The 19,823-nt window shown below is 39.1% G+C and overlaps 1 protein-coding gene across 2 annotated transcripts in view; it reads right to left on the bottom strand.

The window, feature by feature from the left end:
- Nucleotides 1–19,566, bottom strand: part of Lats1 (large tumor suppressor kinase 1) — a 66,926-nt gene extending 47,360 nt beyond the window's left edge. For both annotated transcript variants that reach the window (XR_010041943.1, XM_063233016.1), the window contains exon 1: nt 19,431–19,566. The gene's annotated coding sequence lies outside the window, so the exon portion shown is untranslated. The remainder of the gene's footprint in view (nt 1–19,430) is intronic.
- Between the last annotated feature and the right edge of the window lie 257 nt (nt 19,567–19,823).

Genomic DNA, 19,823 nt, shown 5'->3' with positions numbered 1-19,823 from the left:
TTTTGAAACAGGATTTCACTATGCAGTTTAGGCTGGCCTTGAACTCACTGTGTAATCCAGGCTGCCTGGAACTTGTACAGATCCTCCTGCCTGAGCCTTCCTAGTGCTGGGATTACAGGCGTGAGCCACCACGCCCAGCAAAAAACTGCCTTTTAAACTGAGTGTGGTGGCACATCCCTGTAATCCCAACGCTCAGGAGGCTGAGGTAGGATGATCTTTGTGAGTTACAGACAAGCCATGGCTACAAAGTGAACGCAAGGCCAGGCTGAGTGCTTGCTGCTGTGCACAGCAAGATCCTGTCTCAAAAAGCCAAAAAACAAAAAATCTGTTTCACGCACTGTAATTGTTCCCTATATTGTTTATTCAACATCTCTCTCATTTTTCTATGCTTTTCTTTTTTTATCTACGTCTTTCTTCAATATACTTGGCAATCCTTTTATTATGTTTGTCATTTCTTCTTTTACCTGAGATAATGTTTCTGATCAGATTTCTTTTACAGCCTCTTGAAACTGTTTCTTTACTTCAGATGCCATCGTTTCAGAAATTTCAGGTGTACAACTTCCAATTTCTTCCATGTCTATGTTTCCTGGACTTACTCTGTGTGGGCTGGAGGCCAGAGATTACCTTTCCCTCCTTTGTCTTGATATTTTCCTAGATTCCTCCAGATGAGCCAGTTCCCAGGGAATTCCCATATTGACTGCCTGTTCACTGTGAAGAATGGGTCAGGAATCTGGGATTCTCCAAACCCAGGTTCCTGGGAAGGTGGTGGGGTACAGGGTTGGCTTCTCTAAACTTGCATAGTATATACTAAGGAGGCTTCCCCAATGGCCAGCGGGCATGTGGAAGAAGGGCTGGTTGCTTTTCTCCACCTAGTTACCTGCAGGAAGCAACCCCAGTAGCCAGAGGACACATGGAGATAGGGCTACCTGGCTACTGCTTCTCCCAGCCTGTGCTAGTTATGGGCAGGAGGTATCCCCAATAGCCAGTAAGAGTGGGATTGGCTACTTCTTCTCCCAGCCTGCACTGATTACCTGCAGGAAGTGCCCTCAAAGGCCAGTGGACATGCAGGGGCAGGGCTGGCTTGGAAAAATTTACTTTGGCTCAGTCATCTGGCTCCAAGGTGGAAACCTCATGGTGGTAAAGCAGAGCTACTCAGTTCATAGCTTAGTTCATGGTGGAATTCCTTAGTTCAAGCAGAGCAAGGGAACAGCACCAAAGAAGGGGTCAAAGACCATATACCATATAGTAACCAAGTCATGCTAGCATGACCCACACATACACATTCAGCTTTCTTTACTTAATTCCCAGGGTGGCTCACAAGCCATTTAAGTTGACACAATGAAGCATAACCACTACATATATAAATTCATAATTTATCTCCCTTTACAGAGAATCATTAAGTAGACTGAATAATGATCTTCCTAAAAAAAGCCAGCTTTTTTTTTTCTCCAAACAGGATCACACTGTGGCTGGTCTTGAACTCACTGTGTAGTCCAGACTGGCCTGTGAATTTGTGGATGACACCTTTTAATCCCTGCAATTTGTCAATATTACTTTACTTGGGGAAAAAACTATGATTATTATAAATATTACTTTACTTGGAAAAAAGAACTATGATTAAGTTAAAGATCTTAGTGTGGGGCTGGAGTGGTAAAGAAAGTTCAGGATATTGCTAAAGAGAGATTATAATAGATCATCCAGATGAGCCCTACATATAATTATAGATGTCCTTAAGAGCAGTAGAAAGAAATCTGACTCAGGGAGCAACATAATGAAGAAGGCAGAGACTGGAGTGATATACCCAGAAGCCAAGGAACGCAGAGGCAACCAAAAGAAGCTGGAAGTAAAAAGGATGTTCTTCTTTCTTATATCTTCCAAAGGAATGGCAGACTTGTGAGCATCCTGACTTTGGATTACTGGCCTCCAGAACTATAAGAGGATAAATTTACATTATTTATGTCACCAAATTTACAGTGACTTGTTACAGAAGCTACAAGAAACTTAACAGAAGCACTGCTAATCAATATTAATATTCTACTGTATACTACTAGCCCAAATGGAGTAATACACAAAATATGGTATCTCATTCTTTTGCATTACCAAGAGAACGTAGTGTTGCCCAAATTTACTTTGCTTAACCTTTTCCCCCCAGAGCATTTTATGAGTTATGTTCTACAGAATCAACTTAAGAAAATGTAGACTCGACTGACTCATTCTAGTCCTTTACTGTGTAATTCTATATTTCAATGACGTAATTCCTAACATTATTAACATCCAACTATCAGTGGTCACAGAATGACTGAGATTATGGTATATGTGTAATAATATCATAAATTTAAATAAAACATCTTTTAACTTTATCTTCTGTGTACAGATGAAATACTTATGAATAAAATATAGTGTCTGGAATTTATTTCAAAATAATTTAGTTGAGACTGCGCCATTAGTGGACTGCAGAGTGGGGGGGTGGGGAAAGAACCAGGGGCCTCAGCAGGAGGTGATTCCCCCCCACCCCACCCGCCGCCTGGACAGCAGTGCCATGCACCAGCTGCTGTCAAGAGTGGGGACAGCCACACACAAGCCTCTGTTCATGAGTCTGTGCCATTCATATACTGTGGGTGGAGAGAACCAGGGGCCTCACCAGGAAGTGATTCCCCCCCACACACACACACCGCCTGGACAGCAGTGCCATGCACCAGCTGCTGTCAAGAGTGGGGACAGCCACACACAAGCCTCTGTTCATGAGTCTGTGCCATTCATGTACTGTGGGTGGAGAGAACCAGGGGCCTCACCAGGAGGTGATCCCCGCCTGGAAAGCAGTGCCATGCTGGCTACTGCTGGAGTGAGGACAGCCACACCCAAGCCTCTCAGTGAGTCAGCACCATTCCTGGAGTATGTGTGCCATTCCTAGAGTATGTACAGGGAAAGAACCAGGCCTCCTCAGGAAGCGATCCTGGTGGGAAACCATATCATTTTCATTGTTTTGTTGGGTTGGGTTTTATTCTCTTTTGTTTTGTTTGATTATGTTAGATCTGACGGCAGGAACAGCTACTTGAAAGACAAGACATATTATGGAAGCCATTTTGGATTTCCTATTGGCTTATTTTGAAGTCCTTTATTACATTCATTGTTTTGGCTTTACTGTTTTATTCTATTCTGTTCTGTTCAATTTTTACTATGTCTGAAAATATCTGCAACTCTTTTGAAGACAGAAAAAGGCATTATGGTAACTATTGTTGGTTTTGTAAGGTTTTGAAGTCCTGTATCACTTATACTCATTTATTTTTGATTGGTTTCATTCTGTTTTATCCTCTGTAAAATTAAAATAATAATAATGATAATAATAATTTAGTTGTGAGAAGTGGATATAGACACAGATAAGACAAAGGTCACCATATGCTGAAGACTGTATAATAATGCATAATAGGTATGTGCAGATTCATCCATACCCTTCTGTGTAACACTAGCCTTTTGAAAAATGGAAAATTTTAAAAGCAGGTACAAATTCTCTACCATCTAAAATGTACCAATAAAATTTGATTAAAATTGTGTGTGTGTGTGTGTGTGTGTGTGTGTGTATATATATATATATATATATACATATATATATATATATATATTTAAAGAAAATGATTAAAGAACTCTGGATCTTGGAATGGGTCTGCTACAAACTCTTATTAAAATACAAAATACAGTGGTAGAGGATGTAGTTCACTAATAACAGCCTTTGTCTACCATGTATGAAACCCTCAGTTTGATCCCTAGCACTGCCAAGAAATGTAAAACACATAGCACTTCTTTAAAGAAACCATTAATTCCATAAACAATACCACTTCAACATCAGCTCTTTGGAAATGGGAAGAGAGGAAACAAAAAGAAGATGTGTTATGTAAGAAGTACCAGCTGGGTGGTGTGATGGTACATGCCTGTACTTCCCACAATGGATGTAATCATGTGTTGCAAATATGTACTAGTGGGGAAAAAATCCATTAGCCTTTCAGAGGAAGTAACAAATGTTACAATTAAACATTTGAGCTATAAAATGAATTGCTTTTGTCAATGCAGATTTCAGAAATGCTGAAGTACAGAAATTACAGACTGATTTCAGAAATGCTTGGAGTAAACTAAGCATGGTGGTACATGCCTATAATCCCAGCATTTAGGAAGCTGAGGCAGGAGATTACCCTGGATTTGAGGCCAACCTGGGCTACATGGTAAACTCAAGACTAGCCCAATCTATATAGCAAGACCTTGTCTCCAAAACAAAACAAAACAAAACAAGAGTGGAGGAACTACAGTGTAGCTCTTTCCAGTCGCTCTTGATAAATGAATTGTGACATTCATATACTCCTCCCTGTTCTTAGATTAGCTCTGGTCAAAACCTAGTCAGCAGATGTGATATGTCTCAAATCTGGGCTAAGGCACTTAATGCCAGTATATCTAAGTTTCTTTCCTGATTCAGTGACAATGTAGGTCACATTTTGAGACAATAGCTTCATAAAATGGAGAAAACATTGGTCCTAAGCCACTGGATGAGAAGTTCCTACTTAAGTGTCCCCTGGTTAAACCATTTATAACTTTGGATTTGCTACTGTAAAAGAACATTATTAATATATGGAAATAGACTCCACAATGAGGGCAAGCAGAAGCTATTTATTAAGAGGTTACTGTAGGAAGGGAGTCAGCCACTATCACTGTTCTTCACAGACGCCAAGACGGGAGTGCGAAAGTTTGGGAAAAGGAAGACTTTAGGTGTTCCCATTTAGGCTGTTGGCCAAGGGAAGCTGAAGGGGGACATCTTATGTGACTGCTTTGAAGAACACATATTGTTTTCTTTACTTCTTCCTGAAGTAGGCACAAAAATTAGAGAAGCTGATAGTCACTAACCAAGTTTAGGTCTTAGTAGTGACTTACTATCGGTCCCCATATCCAGTGGATATCAATTCAGCAGACCCTGGAAAGAAACAAGGATTTTTTTTTTTTTTTTTTTTTTTGGGCGGGGGGAGCATGTTATTTCTCTTTCCCTTCACTGGTCTTGTCCTCTTCTTTTTTTTTCTTTCCTTTTTTATCTTTACTTTTCTGTTTTTCTTTTTTCTTCCTTATTCATTTCTGTTACTTTTATCTAATTCTATTAATTTGCTTTTACTTCTTAGTGGGCTTCCTATCTGGTTAGGGTGTCATATGCCTATGATTGCAGCACTCATGAGGGTGAGGCAGGAGGATGCTGTGAATTTGAGGTCAGCCTGGGGTATACAGTTCAAGGCTAATCTGAACTATATAGCAAGACCGTGTCTCACAAAACAAAAAATAAAAGCAAAACAACTAAGATCCAGTATTTCTATTCCCTACTCCTAATCTTTCTTTATTTTAACATTTTACTTTATTTTAAAAATTTAAAATTTCCCCTCCATGATAAGTGGCTGCGGTGTGGCAGACTGCGGCCCTTCCAGGGGGAGAACCACCAGTATCTCCTAAGATCCTTGCCGTGTTGGAACTTAGGACCCTGGGAAGCCAAGCAAGCAGCTCCTCTCACTGGTAAGTGGCTGCAGTGTGGCAGACTATGGCCCCTCCAAGGGGAGAACCACCAGTGTCTTCTGAGATCCACACCACGTTGGAACTTACGAAGCTGGGAAACCAAGCAACCAGCTTGCCTCCCTGCTAAGCAGTAGTGAACCTACTAGTGCACGGCCTAAAGTCAAACATCCCAATTCCCCTACCTTTCTTCTCCTGCCCCCCCCCCCGTTAGCAAATGGGAAATCTGAGATCTGAACATCTCGTGGGAGGCTGACCATAGCAAACAAGGGGGATTTCCTTCTACCATCTCTTTGAAGGCAAATATTTTTATTACTGTTTTGGTCTATTCTGATTAATGGTACTGCTCTATTCAATATTGTTTTGATAAGTTCTATAATGTTCTGTATTTCATTTTATTTTGATATACGTGGTTGAAAGAAACTATTATAAAGATAACGAAATATACTGTGATACCTATTACTGTTATCCCAGTAACCTGCTGTGAAGCGCTGTACCAATTTCACTGTAAGATCTTAGTTGGCTTTATTTTGTCTTGTTCTGTTGTATTTTACTACTTTCAAAATAAAATTAAAAAACTGAAAAAAAAATTAAAATTTCCCACTCCCTAAGCCTTTTATCTTTACTAGATTATTACTATTAACCTTTATTAATTTCTAGATATTTATTTAGCAATAACTATGTTATTGCTGTTGAATTATTTTCTATTATTAATGGTGCTAAAGCTGCTGCATGTAGAATATATTTACTGTGTCACTATTTGGCTTGTCTTTCTTGTCTATATTATACTGTAGATCTCTTTTCTATTGTAAGGATGGCACAGTGGTACCTTTTATTGGTTCATATGGTATATCAATCTCCAGTCTGTCTTGACTCTAGTACTGCTGCTAATTTTATTGCCACCTCCAGGGTAGTACAATGGTTGCTATTGGTTAATTTTTTACTTTATGCCAATACAGTACCTGGTTGGTGTCTGATCATCATTAATACCATGGTACATCTCCAGAAAACTGGAAGCAGAGCCCTTACACTGTGACCTCCCCTCCCCAAATTAACAGAGGTAGCTGGACCATAAGATGGAGGAAAAGGCTAGTGTTAGTCATCCCAAGACTGCACTACTGGAAAGCAGACACTAAGTTAATATTAACCAACAGTCTTTCTACTGTAATAGATTTGTAACCTCAGAACACACACAAAAAAAATAACATAAATGAGAAAATAAGGCAACAGAATACCTTCAAAACTTCCCCCATAGGACACTGATTAGGAGGAAATCAGAAGCCAAACAACTAAATTATACAAAATGATAAAAGATGAAACCCCCCAAAATAGAATAAAAACCAACCAAGATTGATAATATGCTCAATAAGCTCAAAAATGCTGCACTTAAAAAGAGATAATGAACTAAAAAAATGATCAGTGAGCTTACAAAAGACTACTAGAAAGCTAGCTGAGGGCTGGAGCTTTAGCTCAGTGGTACAGTGCCTGCTTGGCAAGCATGAAATCCTGAGTTCTATTCTTGGTACCAAAGAAAAGAAAAAGAAAAAGAAAGCTAGCTGAGCTAAACAAAATAATACACACCATGAGTGACCACTTTAGCAAAGAATTGGAGTTTGCAAAAAGATACCAAACAGAAATCTAAGAGATTAAAACTTCTATTGAAGGTATGAGCTACAAAAGTGACCAATGTGAGAACAAAGTGCAGAACTGGAAGACACGCCAGAATCTGAGGAATATAGATTTGGAGACCTTAAAAATGACACAAGATCATGGAAAATAGACCCAATAGCTACTAACTGTTGAGACTAATCTAAGAATACCTAAGACTAAGAATAACTGGAATTAGTGAAAAACACTAATAGCACAAATGGCATAAAAAAGAAAACCTCTTCACAGAAATAACAGCAAAATTATTTTCAAATATGGGGAAAGAACATACACATAAGTGAGGCATACAAACCCAAATAGTCATGATCAGAAAAGAACATCTCCATGACAAATCATAGTCAAAATCTTACAAGTCCAACCCAAGGACAGGGTCTTAAAAGCTGTTGGAGAAAAGCAATAAATCACTTACACAGGTAAACTCATTAGATTTACAGCATACTTTTCAACACAAACCTTAAAGGTCAGGAGAGTTTGGAGTGAAGTTCATTAAGCCCTAAAGAAAACAACTTTTAATCCAGACTAATATATGCTGCAAAATTATCTTTCAAAATTCACAGAGAATCCTGGATGGTGGCACATACCTGTAATCACAGCACTGGGGAGGCTGAAGCAGGAGGACTGCTGCAAGTTTGAGATCAGACCATGCTACAAAGTGAGTTTAAGGCCAGCCTGAACTGCATAGTAAAATCCTGTCTCAAAAAAAAAGACAAAAATGAAAAAGAAAACTGACAGAGAAATACATTCTTTCCAAAGAGCACCTTAAGAAATTCAAGAACACCAAACCAGCACTCTGAAAAATTCTCAAGGATATGTACTTAGAAAGACATAAAGAAGCTAGTGATATCAAAAACTCAAGAATGAATACATCAGATAGGACAAGAAGGTAAACAGCAGGGGGAAAAGACGGGAATCAATCACAGAAAAACAATACAATAACAGGAATAAGTCAATATCTTTCAATAATAACTCCTAAAGTAAACAGTCTCAACTCCCTAGTCAAAAGACAAAGACTGATAGATTGGATAAAAAAAAAAAACCCAATGTAATATTTTGTACAAAAACACATTTCATCAGGCCGGGGATTTAGCTCAGCGGCATAAGCACCTGCCTGACAAGCGCAAGGTTGTGAGTTTGATTCCTAGTACCACTAAAAAAAAAAAAGAAAATAAAAGAAATTAACAAATTGGGTGTGTTGGCACATGCCTGTAAGCTCAACAACTGGGAGGCTGAGGCAAAGGATCATTGCAAGTTCAGCCTGAGCTACAAAGTGAGCTCCAGGCCAACCTGAATTGCACAGAAAAACTCTGTCTCAAAAAGACAAAAGAAAAAGACAGATTAAAACTCAAAGAATGAGAAACAATACTTGATGCAATAGGACCCCAAACACAAGCAGAAGCAGTTACTCTATTTTCAGGCAAAGTAGACTTCAAGCCAAAAGTGATCAGAGGAGGCAAAAAAGGTGAATATATATTGATTAAAGGAACAATTCGACAAGAAGAAATAATAATTATAAATACATAATTTACATATTTGAACACCAGAGTACCCAACTTCATAAAACAAACACTACTGGACATTAAAGATCAGGTAAACATCAATATAATAGTAGTAAGAGACCTCAAGACTCCAATTTCACAAATATATCAACTACACACACAAGAAAAATCAACAAAGAAATATCAAAGCTGAGCTATACTTTCAAACTAATAGACTTAGTAGAAATCTACTGCATGTTCCCCAATGACAGTAAGCTACACATTCTTCTCAGTACCATATGGATCTTTCTCCGAAATAGACCTCGTTAGCCCCTAAAGCATGCTTAAGTAAATAAAAACTGATATTTCCCCATGCATATCAGATCATAGTGCAATGAAACTAGAAATCAAAGATAAAAGAAATGATAGAAGTTATGCAAACATGTGGCAATTTAACAACACATTCTTAAATGTGGTCACAGAAGACATCAAGAAAGAAATTGTTCCTACAATCAAAAAAAAAAAAAAAAAGCCAGAACAATATACAGGAACCCATGGAACACAATAAAAGCAGTCCTAAGAGAGAAGTTTACAGCTGTGAATACCCACTTCAGAAAAACACAGCAAATCTAAATAACCTAATGATGCAACTGAAAGGTTGCATTAAAAGCCAATAGGAAGAAAATTATAAATTAACAGAACAGAAATTAATGAAATTGTGATCAAAAAACAAAGATTAAATCAAAGAGCTGCTTCTTCAAAAGAATAAATGAGACTGACAGACCCTTAGCCAATCTTTGCCAAACAAGGAAAGTCGTATCAATGCAAGTAGAAATAAAAGTGGGACAGATTGTGAGGGAAGAGAACAAGAAGTCACCAAAACGCAAGTGCTCCCTGTGAATTAGCACCATGTGTGGACCACTGAGAGAGCCAGATGCCAGCCTGTTTCAGTGTGCAGGCTGGGAAACAAGCAGAGCCAACCTCCTACCCCTACATCTTAAACAACTGGCTGACCCAGAGAAACACAGGCTGTGACGATAGCTATTCTGGTAAAATACAATTTAATGCTTGTGTAGTGTTAAGTGTTTCAGACTTTGCAGTGTTCAGTGTTTCAGACTTTGCAGGTCTAAAGCCAGTAGTCTGGTCATCTACTCAGAGGATAACAATATGCAACATAACACGTATGGGGTGTCTCCTTCTGAAGGTGGTAGTCATTGTTAATTCCTATTATCTTGTTTTAACGTCCTGTATCATCTTCACTGTTTTGTTGCATTGGGTTTTATTCTGTCTTATTTTGTTTGATTTTATTATATCCAATGGCATGAGCAGTTATTTGAAAGACAACAAGATAGATTATGGTAGCCATTTTGGATTTACTCTTATCTTGTTTTGCAGTCCTTTATTACATTCATTATTTTGTGTTTATTGGTTCTATTCTGTTCTGATTTTTACTATGTCTGAAGGTACTACAGCTATTTTAAAGACAACAAGAGGCATTATGGTAACCATTGTTGATTTTTTATTGTTTTGAAGTCCTATGTCACTTACATTGGTTTGTTTTGATTAGCTTTATTCTGTTTTATTTGCTTGGCTTTATTCTCTTTAAAATAAAAATTAAAAAAAGAAAGAAAAATAGCAAAACCCAATGATCATCACTGAAATTCAGAAAATTATTAGTAACTACTTTGAAAATCTGTACTCCAATAAATTGGGAGAATTCAGGAGAAACAGACTATTAGATGCATATTAATTACCAAAACTAAACTAAGAAGACACAAAAATTACCCTGAATAATCCAATGATAGACAATGAGATTGAGACAATAAAAAAATCTACCAACAAAGAAAACACAGGACCACTGAAGTCTACAAGAACATCAAGAATAATCTAATGAACACAATCCTCAAAACTAATGAAACTGAAAGGTAACCAACTTTATTCCTGGAAGCTAGCATTACCTTCATTTTAAAACCAGACACCTGAACTAAAATAGAAAACTACAGGTAAATCTCTTTAATAAATACTGATGCAAAGCTCTTCAATAAGAAACTGGTGACAGAATGTAACATTTTAAAAAGATCACTCACCATGAATAACTAGGCTTCATTCCAGGAATGCAAGGATGGTTCAACATACAATAACAATAAATGTTTGTTTGTTGTGGTGGCACATGGCCATAATGCCAGCAGTTGGGAGGCTGAGGCAGGAGCATTGATGTGAGTTTATGGCTAGCCTGGGGTACAAAGTGATTTAAGGCCAGCCTAAACTGCACAGTGAAACCCTGTCTCAAAAAAACCAAAAAAAAAAAAAAAAAAAAAAAAAAAAATGCTAGGAATTTAGCTTGGCAGCTCAGGTGCTTGCCTGGTAAGTGCAAAGTTGTGAGTCTGATCCCTGATACAGGAACAAAAACAAGTAATACATAATACAAATAGAAGCTAATACAAAAATCGCATGATCATCTCAATAGATACAGTCAATACTTTTGACAAAATCCAATATTCATTTACTTTTTAAAGTATTTTTTAAAGAGACTAAAAACAAAACAGTAAAATGAAACAAAACAATGTGAACAATATTGAATTTCAAAAACAAGACAGTAGGAAATCAACTATAATTACAGTAAAACACATTGCCATTATCTTAAATAGGATGCTCAATCCACCAGACACAAGCAGGCAAAGTAAGCACTAAACTGTTTGTTTCAGTTGCTATAATTTCAGAAATTGCAGGTGTGTCACTTCTAATTTCTTCTGTGTTTATGTCTTCTGGACTTGTTCTGGATAGGCTGCAGGTATGAGTTTGCACCTTGCTCTTTTGTCTGTGATCCAAGCTTCTGGGGGTGACAGAGAGGTATGGGGTGGCTGCTCACTGACATTTCCCCAGTGGTGATGAGGCCTCAGGGGTGTGGCTTCCTCTCTGGGCCCATAATGGCCAGTTCATAGTGAGGGAATGCAGTCTCCTCTCCTCCAGGGCCGTGGTGGCTGGGGACATGGTCTCCTCTCCTTTAGGCTCACAGCAGCAGATTCACAGAGGGGCGTGGCCCCCTCTCCTGGGGCCCACAGTGGTAGTAGGCTCACTGGTGAGTGGGAGAGGCCTACCTTTCTCCAAGCCTGCAGCAGCAGTGAGCTCACCCAGGGGAATGGCTTCTTCTCCTCTAGGCCTGCCACAACAGGTCCAAAGTGCGGGGTTATAAGGGGTGTTGCGTGGCTTCCCTGGGCCTGTAGCGGCAGGCTCATAGTGGGGAGGGAAAAGCTGTTTCTTTCTAATGAATTAACTATTACATTTCTAAACTTCTGAAATGGCCAAAAGACCATAGAAAGATAGTACTTTAGGCTTCTGCAGGTTTTTTGTGTGGTTTTTTGTTGTTGTTGTTGTTTTGTTTTTGTTTTTTTGTACCGGGAATCAAACAGGACCTTGCACTTTCGAGGCAGGTACTATGCCACTGAACTATATCCTCAGCCCTATGCTTGTGCTTGAAATAAACAGCTTCAGAAAACTGCCTGCTTTGATTCAGCGCCAGTCAATACTCATTCATGATAAAAAAAAAAAAAACCCTGAAGAAAGTAACTATAGAAGGGCTTGACTTCAATCTGATAAAAGCCATCTATAACCAACCTACTGCAAACATATTAAATGAGAAACTGAAAGCTTTCCCTCTAAAATCAGAAACAAAACAAGGATGTCTACTACCACTACTCTTGTTCAATATAATAAAATAGTAGTAAAAATACAGTAAAACATTAGCCAAGACATCAGGCAAAAGAAAGAAATAAAAATATGCATAAGAAAGGAAGAAGTTAAACTATCCTTATTCACAGGCAATATGACCCATGAACCAGCAGACTCCAAAATTCAATCAAAAGATTTCTAAAACTTTATAAAGTCAGCAGGGCAACAGGATACAAAAATCAGTAGCATTCCTGGGGCTGGGGATTTAGCTCAGCAGCATAAGCACCTGCCTGGCAAGCATGAGGTTGTGAGTTCAATCACTGGTACCAAAAAATTAAAACGAAAAATCAGCATTCCTATATGCCAATAATAAATACACAAAGAAAGAAATGAGTGACATAATACAATTCACAGTATCTCAAAAATTACACACTTAGGAATTAATATGTTAATTAATATTAACAAAGGAAGTGAAAGATCTCTCAACCGAAACATTTAGCACCCTGGAAAGGGAAATTGCAGAAGGCATCAGAAAATGGAAAGATACCTTTTACTCTTGGATAGGCAGAACCAAACTTCCAAAACTGATATACATTTAATATAATCCCAATCAAAATACCAAAAGTATTCATCAGAGAACTAGAGAAAACACTCTTAACATTCATGTGGCAGGGCTGGGGATTTAGCTCAGGAGCATAAGCGCCTGCCTTGCAAGCAGGCAGTCGTGAGTTCGATCCCCGGTACTGATAAAAAGGAAAAAGACATACACACACAAAAAAAAATTCATGTGGCACCAGAAGAGACCCAGAATAGCAAAACAGTCCTAGGCAACAAGAACAAATCAGGAGGCATCACAATCCTGGATTTCAAGTTATATTACAAAGACGCAGTGATAAAAAAAACTGCATGGTAATGTCACAAGTATAGACATGTGGATCAATGGAACAGAAGAGGAGGATGCAGAAACAACTTCAGGCACATTGAGCCATCTGAGTTTGAGAAAGGGGCCAAAAACATATGCTGAGTAAAGATAACGTCTTTAATAAAACTCTGCTGAGAAAATTAGCTATACATATGCAGAAGACTGAATCTAGACCCTTAACTCTCATTATGTACTATACTAAAATGAAAATGGATCAAAGACCTAAATATTAAAACAGAAACACTTAACTTGCTGGAAAATAAAACAGACAAACCTTTTGAAGACATAAGCATAGGCGAAGACTTTCTGAAGAGAAGCCTAATTGCATAACAAATAATATCAAGAATCAACAAATGGGATCATATCAAATTAAAAAGCTTCTACACTGGGGCAGGGGGTTTAGCTCAGCGGCATAAGCACCTGCCTTGCAAGCAGGCGGTCGTGAGTTCGATCCCCGGTACCAATAAAAAGGAAAAAGACAAAAAAAAAAAAAAAAAAAGCTTCTACACAGTAAAGGAAACAACCAATACAGTGAAGAGACAACCTATAGAACTGGAAAAAGTGTTGCCTGCTGTTCCTCAGATAGAGGACTGAAACACATATCTTGCATATGTAAAGAACTCAAAAACATTAGACCTCTCCAAAATAAGAGATCTAATCAAAAATGGGCAACTGAAATGAACAGATACGTCTCAGAAAAAGTACAAATGCTGAATAAACACATGAAAAAATGTTCAACACCTCTGGCCATTAGAGAAATGCAAATGAAAGCCGCACTGAGATTCTTATTCCAAAAAGAATGGCTACTATCAAGAAATATAATAACAAGCGCTGGTGAGGTTACGAGGGAAAAAGAACCCTTCTACATTGTTTGTGGGGATGTAAACTATTACAATCATTATGAAAAACCTAAAAGCATTAAAAATACAGATTATATTTGACCTAGCTTTTCCAGTTGTTAGGTATCATCCCTAAAGATTTAAAGACATCATATTATAGTGATACATGCATAGCTATGTTCACAGCAGAACAATTCATAACAGCTGAATCTTGAAAGTGACCTAAGTATCCATCAACGATGAATGCATAAAGAAAATATAATCTAGGGGCTGGGGATTTAGCTCAGTGGCATAAGCACCTGCCTTGCAAGCAGGCAGTCGTGAGTTCGATCCCTGGTACCGATAAAAAGGAAAAGACTTTAAAAAAAAAAAAGAAAGAAAAGAAAATATAATCTGTGTTTATACACAATCCAGTACCACTCTGCTATAAAGGAGAAATTTAAATCATTTGTTGGAAAATGGATGTGTCATACTATTTTGTGAAACAAATCAGACAAACAAATATCACATTTCTCTTATATGAGAAACCCAACATATAAATAAAAATAAAAATAATGTAATAGGAAACAAGGAGGTAGCTCTTTTGCAAATGGGAAGGGGACCAAGAATGGAGAGAGAGAAAGGAGAAGTAAAAACAATTAAGATGTGTTATATACAGGTACCAATTCCCCACTATGAATGTAATCATTATATATTGCAAATATACACTAATAAAACTAAAAACAATTGTTACTGAATAGATGGTTTGTCTTACATTATAGTGTTTGAAAATTGGGAAAATGACAGTTTGACCATGTCCCTTTAAGTAACTATATACTGAATTTCATCTTATAGATTTCTTTATTTTTCCCTTACTGATGATAATTTATTTTATACTCCCGTGTTTTTTCGCTACTATAGAAATATGTTGCAAACACTATTTTAGTTCTGAGGATGAGTACAGATTTCATATTCATTTTCTTGTACCATATAGCTTACATGTATACAGCACATTCCTTACCATATCAAAGTTAATTAATAAAAATATGTACACATTGGGGCTGGGGATTTAGCTCAGCGGCATAAGCACCTGCCTTGCAAGCAGGCGGTCGTGAGTTCAATCGCCGGTTCCGATAAAAAGAGAAAAAAATAAATAAATAAATGTTAAAAAAAAATGTACACATTATTGAGCCTTCCGTAAGATAAAGTCTCAGAAAAAGAAAAAAAGATAAATTCTCAGAAGTAGAACTGCCAGATTAAAGAGAATGCACAGGACAAGGGATGTAGCTCAATTGTAGAATCCCTGCTTAGCACCCTATCTTCTATCTTACATAGCACACTCAAGGCCCTGGATTTAATCCCCAGCACTGCAAAACAAACAAAACATACATAAATATAAGAGAATGAATATTCAAACTTAAGATACTTTCAGACTGTCTTTCAAAAAGGTGTACTAATTTACAATCCCTTCAACAAAGTATAGTTGACACAGGTTTTATCAAATCTTAGTAATCTTTATTACTATCACAGGTGAAAATTCAAATTATTCACAGGCAAAGAGAATTTTAAAAAGAATTTTTCAAAGAAGTCAAGAACAGTTCTCTATACCCACGATCCCAGCTACTGGGGAGGCTCTGGAGGGTGTAGACAAACCTGGGCAATAAAGTGAGATTCTATCTCAAAAATAAAGGAATAAAAGAACTGTTCAAAGAAAAAAAAAAAAAGCTTACCTATTAACCCATGGTACAATGGTATCAGATTAGTTTTCCTAAGGAATAGTTCTAATCATATCACTTCCCTTTATTTTCACTGCCCAGGTATGACTATCAACTCTACCACTTATTAGCTGTTTGATCTTGGTTGGACAAGCTGTTTAACCTCTGTTCCTCAATTTCTTTATTGTCAAATGTGGGCAGAAATAGGTTCTATCTTACATAGGGTTGTAGTGAACACTAAACAGGTTTAATACATGACAAGATAGGCATGGTCATGTGAACCTGTAATCTCAGCTCTCTGGGAGGCTGAGGCAGGAGGGTTACAAGTCCCAGTCCAGCCTGAACAACTCCGTGAGACCCTCTCTCAAAACACAAACAAAATAAAAGGCAAAACAAAACCACCATGTCGGGGCTGGGGATTTAGCTCAGCGGCATAAGTGCCTGCCTTGCAAGTGTGCGGTCATGAGTTCAATCCCTGGTACCGACAAAAAGGAAAAAGACAAAAAAAAAGACCCAACCATGTCAAGTGTTTAGAAAACACACCTGACTCACACATTAGTTATTATCTTACCTCTGACCCATACTTCCCAACTATCTCCCTACTTGTACCTTATTCTCTAACCAAGCCGAATTACTAGCTCTCTGCTAACATGCCTTGTGCTTTTCTATTTTCAACTCCTTACTCATCCTGTTTACTCTTCTTGGGAGAGCTCTTAGCATATTCCTTCTTAAAGAAATTATATCAAACTTTCATTCAAATGTCTCCTCTAACAGGAACTGACGTACTGCCAGCTATTATCCTTTTCTGAATACCACATGCACTTTGGACAATTCCAATAAAACATACACTTTTGTCCTATTATTTTTTTTCCTCCTTGGTTACAGATCTTGGTTACAGATGTCTTGGAAATGTTTTTAACAGACAAGAAAATGGACCCAGAGAAGTAATATGACATACATCAGGTCACATAGTCAGCTGATGGTAATGCTAGGAATGGACTTCACATCCTAACCCAGTCCAGGGCACTTTTTACATCTACATCTTCAGCCTCCTAAGGGCAGAGATTATGATTCACTCATGTTTTCAAGGGACATCCAAACTGCTTACAATGAGTAGACCAACTTCAATTTTTGGATATTTAAAACCTTCAAAAATACACAGGTTGGGGATGTGGCTCAGTAGAAGAGCTTGGCAAACGTGAGGTTGTGAGTTCACTCCCCAGTACCAAAAAATAAAATAAAATAAAAAGTTATTTATTTGTACAATTAAGGAAAAAACAGGTGGAATTAAATGTATAAAAAAAGATGGTCTGAACCAGGCATAGTGGCAAATGCCTCTAATCCCAGCACTACAAGAAGCTCAGACAGGAGGATCACATGTTCAAATCCAGCCCAAGATTCTTGCCACAAAGGGGAAGGGGGTTTCCAATGGCTTGACTAGATAGATCAGTGTTAAGACTATTAATAACAATGTGTACTGGGTGGGGGATTTTGTTTGGTTTGGAGACAAGGTCTCACTACATAGGTGCAAGCTGGTCTCAAATTTGCAGCAATTCTCCTGCCTCAGCCTCCCATGTGCTGGGGTTACAGCTGTGTGCCACAATTCCTGGCTTTACTGTTTTTTGTTTTGTTTTTTTTGTTTTGTTTTGTTTTTAGAGCATAATATCATAGAGAGCAATACTCATAAATCTCTGCACTTGGCATTTTCTTTCATCTACTTTCTAAGAATTAACTGTTCTCACAAGTAAAAATGTGGAGTTGGGAATGGTGATGGACTCTTTTAATCCAACCTGCTATGTAGGAGGCTGAAGCAGAATGATCACAAGCTGAAGGTCAACTTGCACAATTTACACAGACCATGCCCCTACAAAAAGGATTGGGCATGCAGTTAAGTGTGAGACTGCTTGCCTAACATGCTTGAGTTGCTGTGTCAGAGTGCCAGCACCACGGGCACAAGGAAGAGGAGGAGGAAGGGAGAGAGGGAGGAAGGGAAAGAGAAAAAATATCATTACATTTTTATCTTTCTCCTGAAAAAAATTTTTTTTCGGGGCTGGGGATTTAGCTCAATGGCATAAGTGCCTGCCTTGCAAGCAGGCAGTCGTGAGTTCGATCCCCGGTACCGGTAAAAACGAAAAAGACAAAAAAAAAAAAAATTTTTTTTTCTTTGATACAGGGTCTTGGTATATGGTTAAGGCTGTTGTTGAACTCCATTATGTAGCCCAGGCTGGCCTCAAACTCACAGAGATCCCCCTGCCTCAACCTCCCAAGTGTTGGGATTACAGGCATGTATCCACATGCTTATCATTTCTACTTGATTCAATAATTTAGGTAGTGCATGAGAGTCACCCATGAATTTATCAGGTCCATATTGTGATACATTTTAAATATAGAAAAAAATAACCCAGAGTAAAATTGTTCTAAGACCATATGTGTACAGAATGACTAACATTAAAACCTATAGAATGAAAACTAGATATCATAATAAAGAAAGAAAAGTGCTTTTTAATAGTTTTGAGAGCAGCAGACATATTCAATTAAAGAAAGAATGTGCCTTTTCCAACATGTGCTCTGATTTGATTTCTTGCAGGAACAGATTATCAGAAAAAATACAATGGTACTTCTAAATTCCTCCAATGCTTTAGGAAATCACCTAGTCCACTTTACCTATCTGTCTACATATCAAAAGGTAACAGAAAATCTCAGTTACAGCCATCACAAATGTAGGTAGTTATCTTAACCGGGAACATTCATGTCAACCATAATGTCTTGCCTTTTCTTCCTCACAGAGTAAAACTGATAAAAAAAAAATTTAATTTTCAACACATAAATCTATGAGCAGCTGACAAGCTTCATGATCCCAGGGATTCAAATTCATTTCCAGAATTGCAAATACAATAATTTTTGTGTGAGAGATACTGTATTTATTATTCACTAGAATAACTTCTAAACGATAAATTTTAAAAGTCATATGTATATGGGTGGACAAACATTAAACTTTGCCCTTTAGAAAATAATTAGCAAAGTCAGAGTCTTCAAAATCACCTGAGTCATTCTTTGTACAAGTTATTTTGTCTTTTCTTCGTTTTATGTGTTTATGCATACACTCCTATTCCACGAAGACACCTATCTCCATCTCTCTCACCACTTCCACCATGAACAGTGACTGAACATTACAACAGACTGGAAAAAAAGCCTCATAGAACTCTTCAAGGTACCCTGGATCGGAGCCCTCTGCTATCCAAAGGTAGTTCTCCACTTTCCCTCTGAATCCCTTTCGCTTTTTTCCCCTCCTAGGCTCGCAGGGTAGCAGGGATCCAGGAAGACAGTAGCGGCGAGGCCTCTAGCAAGGACAGGTTCTCCGCAGCCTAAACTGCACCTCCAGGGCCGAAAGGCCTGGGGCTCTTCCTAAAGCAAGGGTGCGGCCAACCCTCGTTTCCCCAGGGCAGGGCTCAGGTCAGGTCAGTGCAACTAGGCAAGTCAGGCCTGGACCCGGCCGGCTCAGCCCGCCCGTCTACAGCAGCCCCTGGACCCCCGCCAGCGGGGATGGGCGTGGGCCCCGGCGGCCACCGCCCCGACGACTCCGGCTCCAAAGCAGAATGAGCCCCACCCGCTACGCCAACCCCGGACCTACCTGCAGGGGACAGCGGGGCTCCTGGACAGCAGCCACGGGCCCGAGGGCTGGCGCCAAGGCGACCAGGGCCTGTCCCGGAGGCCCCCCGCAGCCTGGGTGGGGCAAGGCGAGCAAAGACGCCAGGGGGCTGCCGCGGACCGGCGCGACCCGTTGCGGGGGTCGCCGGGACCTGGCTCTCCCCTTAGCACCAGACCACCGCCTCCGCCGCCATTTTGCCTTCCACTCCGTGTCGCCGCCGCACTCCGCTGCAGGTTTCCCGGATGTGGGCATTTCCCGGCGTCGCTTGCGCGGGGGCCGAAGACTAGGGGCTTCTGGCAGCCCGGCCGCGAGGAGTTAAGGTGCAGCCGGCAACCTTTGTGCCCCGGCGGGTCCCCGCTGCACCAGGCGGGAGGG

The sequence above is a fragment of the Cavia porcellus genome, unplaced genomic scaffold (genome assembly GCF_034190915.1).
Source record: "Cavia porcellus strain 051 isolate PalLab524CR breed Dunkin Hartley unplaced genomic scaffold, mCavPor4.1 scaffold_22, whole genome shotgun sequence".
NCBI lineage: Eukaryota > Metazoa > Chordata > Mammalia > Rodentia > Caviidae > Cavia > Cavia porcellus.
This window is presented reverse-complemented; position numbering and strand designations above follow the sequence as displayed.